Consider the following 9,668-nt stretch of genomic DNA (forward strand, 5'->3'; position numbering starts at 1 on the left):
ACTGTTTCTCATTTCTTTTACAAATGAGATTAAGCCACAAACACAGGGTAAATATCTGATGAGAGGTGACGTTAACTTGTGTGTTGTTAAAAAATCGAATGAATAAATCCTTCCAATTCCACTCCTTGGTTGCCATGGTGGAGACTCGGGCGGACGGAGTCGGACAGGGAAGCAGCAGAGGGCAGTTCACAGTCGTGTGATTGGATGTGAAGAGATTTACAGTGACAAGAAAGAACAAAGATGAGAGACGGAGAGAAAGAAATCATTGTCAGTCGTTTTGATGTGAACATAGATATCACAGAACAGAAAGATGAGGAGGGGAAGAGGGATGACAGAGAGAAGAGCTCATTGTTCTAGTCTCTATTTTATATATATATATATATATATATATATAAATCACTTTTTCTGCACTGTCTTCCAATCGCCTGTTTCTTCCCGAGTCCCTCAGGGTCCAGAAGAAATGTTGTCTCTTCCCTCAGCTTTTTTCTCTAGTACAGTTTTAGCACAATTCTTGTATTTTTTTTTCTCAACATCATAATTCTGTGACAATAGCCCCCAGGGGAGCAACAAGCTGGTCGCCCCGAAGTCTGGAGTAAAGGGAAAACACAGAGGAGAAAACAGTGGGATACGGGGAGTGTGAGAGATGGATGCTGTGTGATGATGGTCAGGGACAATGTGCTGCAGTACAGTGTGGACAAAGGCTTCCCTCCGTCACAGGGCGTCCATTGTGCTGAACTGTGTTTGCCCTGTAAGACCAACTCAGGGATAAAGGGGTCATGGTTGTTGACGATAACGGGAGAAGATGTGAAAGAATGTGAGGGAGTGAGAAGAGTTGCTGTTTGTGTTGCTGTGTATGTGTGGATGTACGTGAAGGGGCTGCTGGATGAAGGGGGGGTGGTGGCTGTGGAGACTGTCCTGAAAGTGATCAAAATTATGGCTCAGTCATTATTGGTGTGTTAGAACTAATGCCAATCACAGACATAACAAAGTAGCAATACAATTGAAAAACAAGGGTTAAACCAGTGGTTCCCAAACATTATTTCTTTTTATTTCTTCAAAACTAAAATTCCTACAAACTAATATTCTCACCAGAAAAACAGAAATCAAATTACTAAGAAGCATTTTCACCATTGAGGCACACATACAAAAATACATACTAAAAATTTAAATTTGACCTACCATGACCACCCACTGCATATCTAAGAGGTCCATGCCCCCCACGTTGGGAACCACTGGATTAAACTGAACATACTTTGAGACTGGATCAGACTTTTAAAATGCACATAGTACATCTTTTTTTTTTTTTTAAGTAACACACCTCGAGAATACAGATTGTACTTCCTGTTGTATGTAGGTAAGATTTTGAACAACTGTTACTTCATATTGCCTGAATGTGTGTGAGAATTCCAAACCTTTCAAGGCCCTCTGTCTGAAGTCCTTTTTTTCTAAGGAGGTGATGGAAATAAACGGCGTCATTTCCACAGTCACATGTCAGCAACAATAGGCTCAGTGTGCGTCTGTGCTGCCCCTGTTGTGTGAAGGGAGTGGGTGAGAATCAAAAGGGCTGCTTGGTTCCTTGTCACAATATCTACAGTACACAGACGTCGGTGCAACAGACGCACACACGGAGACACACACCAACACATGGACGCAGACATAACGGAAAAAAGGAGAGTTTGATTCATCAATCTCCCCCTGGTGGTCTTCATTACTGATTCTGTGTGTGTTTCGGTGTGTGTGAAATGTGCCCATTTGTACGTCATTGTCAATGAATTAAAGGAGGAGGTGTGACCCGGGTCAGTGTGGGAGGAGAGTGACACATTGTGGCCCAGTGCCACATATTTTTCTCTCGCCGTTTTACGTCTCCATCTCTTCCACTCAGCCTGATGTCACTTTTCTTTTGCATTTGCTTTATTTCAAGCGTCTTCTTTTCTTTTTAACTCTCCTTGTTTCCTCAGCAGTAGCGCTGTTCCACTCAGGATTTTTTACTCCCACTGAGACTCCACATGGCCAAATTCTATTCCATCAGCTGGAAGCCAATCCAAAGAAGTGCCTGGAGCGTACAAGAGCTGCCAGCAAACGCACAAAGAGTTTGCCGGTGAAATGCTGGTTGTATGGCTCCTGTTTCCCCTGGGAGGAGAAAAGTTCTCTAAACATTTTTGTCCTTCAACTACAAAAAGACTGATTCAAATCCTGGAAATTTTGAAAATATTGGCTTTACTTTCTTGAAAAGTAAAGACTAAAAAACAGTCTATTTGTCTTTGTTTCATCAATCTGAAAGGAAAGAGCCATGTATAATAACCATATCATTTTTGACAGTCCAAAATTAAAGTGCACTTTTCTATTGGGGTTGAAGTTTGACTGATGAAAATAGGTGTAGTGTTTTGGCACAGTGGTTTTCAACGTTGGAACCGCCAGATGGCGCTATTTCGGGCTCTCAGAAAATTGGAGGAACTAACTACGTAAACTGAAGAAAAATTCCATTGAGAACCTGATAACGTATATTTGTATATCTGTACAAACCACTGTTTGAGTTGCTGCCACCTAGTGACTGGAGGCTTGTTATCATTCAAGTATAACAGCAGTGGTACACTAATGTTAAGCGTGCCATATTCCACTGGAAGCCGGAGCGTGAGGGGCTTCCTGGCACCTCACCGCACCCCCGTAGGGGGTCCGCCCCACTATTTGAGAACTACTGGTATACAGAGATTTCGAACTTTTCTGGAAATGCGGTTTGCGTTATCATTTCACTATAACAACAAATACCAACCATGTGAAGTGTCAGCGAAATAATACTTTAACTTAAATTCTCTAACCTCTCAGTGTCACATCAGAGTTTCACTCCCCCTCCCGTACAGTACTCCTGTACAGTACTTCTGTACAGCGCTCCTGTACAGTACTCTTCAGTACTCTCCAGTGTTGCGTCTAACCTGATGACTCCACGAGGCAGATGTGAACGTAAATGTTCCCACACAAATTACCGAGCTCTTACTGTCACTTTGGTTTGACTCCACCGAGCGTGAAGTGTTTCACCCACATCCAAACTGCAGGGCGTGGAGCAGATGTTGTTTCCCACAGTAGTAAACAGATGTAACCGAGCGTGGTCGCACTTGTAAATCTCTACGCCGCAAACGGGGCCGCTCCATACAACACTCACATAGTGATGCTAATGTGACTACTGTACCTTTAGACTCTCATTAAACCCGTGGATGTGTGAAGACATATGGGCTGCCCAGATGGTCCCTCTGTCTTAACTCTTCAAGGTGAAAGTTGTTTTTTCATCACTTGAGTGGCCAAGGAAGCCAAAGTACATGTATTTAGTGAGGATTATTTTATTCTCTCTGCTCGTAGTTAAAATATTCAGTTGATATTCTAAGACAAGGTTTTTGACCTTCGACTCTGTCTAAATATTCCATCATGTGTGGGTCACCAAGGTTTTTGACCTTCGACTCTGTCTAAACCCATATTCCATCATGTGTGGGTCACATACCGTACGGGCAGGGTGTGCAGTCTACCAGAAACAATGGACACATTTTTGTTGAAATTGTGAAGTGTTGATTTCTTAAAATCAATTCTTTCCTTTTTCTTTCTTTTCTGTCCCACAATGCATCTTCAAGACCTGGCTCTGGATTAGTCTCTCGATACTCTCCAGACCAGAGGTGGGCAACGTTTTTGGCTCACGTGCCAAAATGAGGTTGAAAATATACTGAGCCAATTCAGTATTGGTTGTTTATACAGTGCTGGGTGATGTCATTTCAATAAAATATGGCACGTTTGATGTCTGCTACCAATCAGTGGCGTCAGTAGAAATTACAGTCAGTTTTTTTGTAATGCATAAAACAGAGGGATTGACGTCAGTCTTTACCATAGACTGTACCAGTGTTCAGTGGACCAGATCAGAAAACCAAGTGGGCCGTATCTGGCCCACGGGCCATAGTTTGCCCATATCTGCTCTAGTTGGCCCCTAGATTATCATCAAGATAATCTCTGGATTATAATCTCAACCAAAGGTGCCCACACTGTGGCTAAGGATCTGATGACGAGTCTAAAATGATCTACGATTAAAACTATAAATATACATTTACTCATGAATGACCTATGACCCACACAGGTGAATTATTTCCACTTGCTTTTACTCGAATCACTCAGCCATGTTCATGTTTAAAAAAATTAAAAAATAACTCAAAAACTACAGCACTCACTCACGTCCAGAACAGTCGTGTAAATTAAAATTTCGCCCCAGTTTATGCAAACACATGGAGCGCCCGTGTGTTAGTGCATGACAAATAGAATTCCCTACTCATTATGTGTGTGTGTGTATATATATGTGCATTTGCCTGTGCAGGTGTGAGTGAAAAGAAAGCGCAGGCTAACGGAGCAGATGAAAGTAAAAGGTCACTAGCTCTTCATTTACAGTGTTCTTATTTTATTACATTTACTCGCACTATATTTACTCATACCAACGGTGTGTGTGTTTAGGTGTGTGTGTGTGTGTACTCATTTCCATTATCTAATGGGTACCATTTCTGGAATTACCATTGTATGCGGCGCTGTACAAGCGTTCATGCTGTTAATATAAACATGAAATGTTTCTTCCATTTTAAACGGCCATTGTAGATGTACAGACGGTGATGAGTTCATCTGCATTTTGTCCCTTTTCTATGTCTAGTTGCGTCGGCAGTTACCTGCCATGATGTAAACAGACAAAAAAGTGACTATTGTAGATGAGAATGTATCTGTAGAGTTGGTAGTTTTATTGTATTTTGATTCAAATAACAAATCAACCAGGAATTTATTGTAAACTTTTAGGGGTGTGCAGCCCCACCTACTGCTCGGCACAACTTACTTATTTACAGTCGGAGTTTTTCAATTAAAAGGAAATGGTCATAAGAAAACTATGTGTTTGAAGACAATGTTTTGATATATTTAATAAGTACTTTTTATATTTATAGCTGTCATGGGAAGGCACTTTATAGTGCTAAATATATACATATTTGCCTCTGGGCCAAAGCGCCACCGTATATACATTGTGTATATATATAATAATGTCAATAATATATTTCTATATGATTGTTGTTTTCACAAAAATCCGTTTGTTTGTGGTTTTTGCAGGGTTGAGTTCTTGCTACTTAACCTGTGTGACTGGACGTCTGAACTACATCAAGCACCCCCTGTAGTAAAGAAGTGGTAACTACATGCGGTATGTATCCAGACGTACAAACAGAATTCTTCCTTTAAAGTAAATGGTTGAAGGAAATTGGACTAGTGTTGGGGCTTTAAATGACAGGTAATGGCTTTAGATATGGTTCAGGTTGGACGCTAACAGTAAATGGAAGTCATTGCAGAATCCTCCGAGGAGTGGCTGCACAAATGTGTGTGTGTGTGTGTGTGTGTGTGATGCCAGAAAAAAATATGCATAAAAAGCTTTGTGGGAGATGAAGTAATGCACCGAAGTGTTTGTATGTGTTTGTGCATGGATTTCAGCCTCGGTCTAATTACTCTCTTTATCAGCAACATGTCACTTTCATATCTCTGTCATTGCCATAGTAACCAAAGGTCTCCTTCCCAACATCACACTTTAGAGGCTTTTATATTCCCAAACCCTGGTATGCCTGTAGACCAGAAGAGTGTGTGTGTCTGTGTGTGTCTGTGTGTGTAGCAGTATACCTGCATGTAACATGTAAATGACTAACCTGTCACAGAATGAGTGAGGTTGAAAGAGAATGAGAGAGAGATGAAAGGGAGGAGGGAGGAAGAATAAGAGAGAGAGAGAGGGGGAGGCAAAGGCAGAGAGTGCCGGCTGTTGCTAGGTGGAGCAGGGCTGATGCTTTGAAGCAGAGCAATGTCTAACTGCACGACAAAAAAAAAAAAAAAAAATCTCTCCGTCTCTCGTGAATGTGCACCAAGACAAAAGCTGAAAATCCTGACTTATATCTCTGAAGACACGTCTTTAAATTAAGTCTCCGCCTCTGACGGGGAGATTTCCATAAAGGGCAGTTCCTGTGTTTTACTGTCTCTGACATGAACCAGGAACAGTTGTTTTGTGATAATGAATTTTACCTGAATTTTACAAGAAGTGCAGCAGATCAGCTGAGGTGGCATAAAAAGCAAAGACGTGTGAATGCTACGATGAGGCGATTCAGATAAGGTGACAAAGAAGAAGAACAGATTATAAAAGGAGTGAAAAATCCTTCAAATGGATGGGAAAAAGCGAAAGTTGGGATGAGGAAGATCAGAGGCGTCTGAGTAAAATGATGACAGGAGAAACTGAACGCTGAAGACAGGAAGAGAAAGTAACAGAACAAAGCAGCTGGGATGACAGTGAGCGGCGGCAAGGGCTGGAGAAAGAAATCTGTGCCCCACAGCTGCTTTGACTCTGCTGTGATTGTTAGGAATAAAAGTCAAACTATGAACTGAAGTCTAGAATTGAATGCGAGGGAATGGAATTCATGGAATTGTAGTGAAGACATCAGGACATTTCTGTGTGCGGGGTGGGGGGGGGTTGGGGGGGGGCTGGCTGACACACACATGCTGATGATTCAAGCTGTTATTCAGACCTTGGTTTTTATTATTTTCAGTCTCCGCGATCAAATCCGACCCAAATGCCTTAAATCCCATCTTTCTACCAGGAGACTCAACCCACCAAACCAGAGTTTGTCCAACATAATTGTTTATTGATTGAGCTGCAGATTGACCACCTGTTTATTCACATGGCTGTAGTCTGTCTGCTGCTGCGCTCTGGACTGAATGTTTAAATTTTGTTTTATGTTCGGAAATAGAAACGACTTTGGGGAAGAAGAGAGGTGAAAAGACTGAAGACAGACAGAGAGATAGATAGATAGATAGATAGATAGATAGATAGATAGATAGAGAGAGAGAGAGAGAGAGAGAGAGAGAGAGAGAGAGAGAGAGAGAGAGAGAGGTGTGTATGGTAAACAGTCTGGGAGAGAGAGAGAGAGAGAGAGAGAGAGAGGACACAGGCCTCTTCCTGCCTCCGTCTCGGTGAGTCATCACCTCCCTCCTACCACATTTGTCTAAATGGCTGCTTGCAGAGGACACATGCCCCCAATAAAACAGGCTGATGTTCACACTGAGACACTGGGCAGGTACACACACACACACACACACACACACACACACACACACACTAAAGGTCACACCACATGTATAAAACCTGCACAAATGAACAACTGGGAAATGTGCAAACACACACACACCTATACACACACACACTCTCTCTCTCTCTCTCTCTCTCCAGTCTCTCAGTATACAGTATATACGTATTTGAAGTAATGCATGACTTTGCAGAGACACACACACACACACTTTTGCACTCACTTTAGGCCAAAGGTAGTTCACCATGGCAACAAGAGAGCTGGGAAACAGGACGTAGCCGTTCACTGACACAGGTGTGTGTGTGCGGGAGTGTGTGTGTGTGTGTGTAGCTGGTTCTGAGATTAATGCCATTGTTATTTTATCAATTTAATGCTCAAGTCTAATCACTGTTATCAGTGCTGTTTCATTATGGAGTATTATTGGTCACTGAGCTCTGACACCTACTTTAAAATATGTATGTCTTTGACTCATTTATTTGCTAACGTAGCCGTCCTATGTATGTCTTTGACTCATTTATTTGCCGTCTTTTGACTAATGGTAGCCTCAGTTGTCTTTGCCAACGTTCTGTCACATTTTTAGCTAATGTAAATGCTGCTCACGTTGCCAACTTTGTTAACGTTAAGCCATTTCATTTGTTATTTTTTGTCGTCTTTAAAACATTTTTTAAGACCTTGCTTTGAGCTGCAGATGTGTCAGGCTAGTTTTAGCGACTTGGCTAACCGTTTGTGTTATTTGTGGCTGTTGTGGTTTGACAGCATCTGTGCTAATTATTAGCTTTATGTAGTGTTTTTAGGTGTAGCAACATTTTTGTCAACTTTTTTTGAATTTTGAACTTCAGCTTTACCTCATTTTAATCTGTTGTTTCTTTATAGTTTACCGACCTTTACCTTATTTACCTTTTAGGCCAAGTCTTCTTAGCTAGCAAATCCAGCTTGAGGTTTTATATAATGTTAAACTTTCTAAAAACAGTCATGTTTTTGGCTAACTTGAACTGCACATGTGCATTAATTGTTTTTTTACTTAACTTTAAACTTTAGCCATTTCTGAGCATTACAACATATTCATTTTTTTTACCAACTACTTTAACAATCTACTGTATATTTCTACCAAAATCTATTTGTCTACAATCTGGGAGGCAGACATTAATCAAGACACATGGGAGTTGTGTGTCTGATATGGAAGCTCAGATTCTGCATAAATTACACTGTAATTTAACAAAATGCCAAAAAAGCCCTGATTGTGACAACAGTATCAGCATTTTAGGAACGTCGAGGGACCACATGCGTTCGACTCTGCTCATTCCTCCTCCTACATGTTGGTCTATAGGTGCTTACATAATATTAGAGGTGCAAACACCAACACCAAAGCAACATTAAATTCAGATTTTGCACCTCTTTATGCGGCACATATGACTCTCATTTCTGAAGCAGAGGCGTGAGGAGCTTCTGATTTAATGCATTTTCATGTTTTTTTCATGTTAATCCTTGGTATGTTAATAGGCCTTTATAGAGTGAGTGAATGATACTGAAGCTTCTATAGGGGCCCGGAAATTATGAATGTTGTATGATGAACATCTCAAAGTGTTGCTAGCATCCTTAATCATTCTGACACTTGATGGCCCTGTTGGTCATCCATCAATCTCAGTGACAGTGGACGGTTTCCTCAGTGGAACCGAGGATAGGAGCGGGTGGGCTATAAATATCTGCAGTACAAAAAGGTTCCATCATCTGAAAATTGGAAGGAGATATTAGCGCAGTCTGACACCTTAACGTGATGCAAATAGCAGTTTTTCGCCCCGTTGGCTGTATGAGCGCAAACCACAGGTGTCGTGACATCAAGAGGATGAAATACACCCCAGCACCGAGCTGCTACTTTTGAAGTATTTCAGGGCATTACATTTAAGTTTAAAGTAATAGACTGTGGTGTGGACGTGACGCTGACTTTGGGCTCACATTCATACATCCCACAGGCAGATGAAGATGGTGTGAAAAGCTGTAAGTCACATCAGATTTAAACACTCTGAAGTAAAGATGTGTTACTGCAGTATGATGTGTACTACTGTGTGAATAAGAAGGGGCTTGAATTGTCAGTAGCTGTCTACATTTTAATAATGCAGTATTGTAGTAAAGTAATAACTCTATTTTACATGTGTTAAATTAAAGAAAAGTAATAGAAAAAATATTTTTTTAGCATGAAGAACTACTATACAACTTGTTTGACCCATAAATACGTTAACAAAATAGTTTCAAATTGGCTTATGCATAAATGATAACCAAGATAGTTTAAGTTAAACCTAACAATAGCTAAATGCTAGCTGATATTACTATAGGAATAGAGTAAAAATAGCTTAAAATGACCAGAATATACTTAAAGAAGCAGGAGGTCGACCAATGTAACTTTAAATTTAGTTAAATTTAACATGATGTTTGCCTTAAAAAAGCTAAAAATGTGGCATAAAAAAGTTAAAATTACAACTCTTTGACCAAATGCAACTAAAGTTGATCTTAAATCATTAAATAATTCACATGCAAAGAAAGTGTATTAAAAACAAC

At 40.6% G+C, this 9,668-nt stretch overlaps 1 long non-coding RNA gene across 3 annotated transcripts in view; it reads left to right on the top strand.

The window, feature by feature from the left end:
* LOC103382835 (uncharacterized) overlaps positions 1 to 6,831 on the top strand; it is a 24,005-nt gene extending 17,174 nt beyond the window's left edge. For 2 of the 3 annotated variants that reach the window (XR_521957.2, XR_003050447.1), the window contains 2 exons: positions 5,113 to 5,200; positions 6,780 to 6,831. This is a non-coding gene — a long non-coding RNA (uncharacterized LOC103382835). Of the gene's footprint in view, positions 1 to 3,617; positions 3,660 to 5,112; positions 5,201 to 6,779 lie in introns of all 3 variants that reach the window. The other variant, XR_003050448.1, reaches the window with a different exon arrangement.
* The last annotated feature ends 2,837 nt before the right edge of the window (positions 6,832 to 9,668 follow it).

Source organism: Cynoglossus semilaevis, chromosome 8, assembly GCF_000523025.1.
Source record: "Cynoglossus semilaevis isolate Cse_v1.0 chromosome 8, Cse_v1.0, whole genome shotgun sequence".
Classification (NCBI taxonomy): domain Eukaryota; kingdom Metazoa; phylum Chordata; class Actinopteri; order Pleuronectiformes; family Cynoglossidae; genus Cynoglossus; species Cynoglossus semilaevis.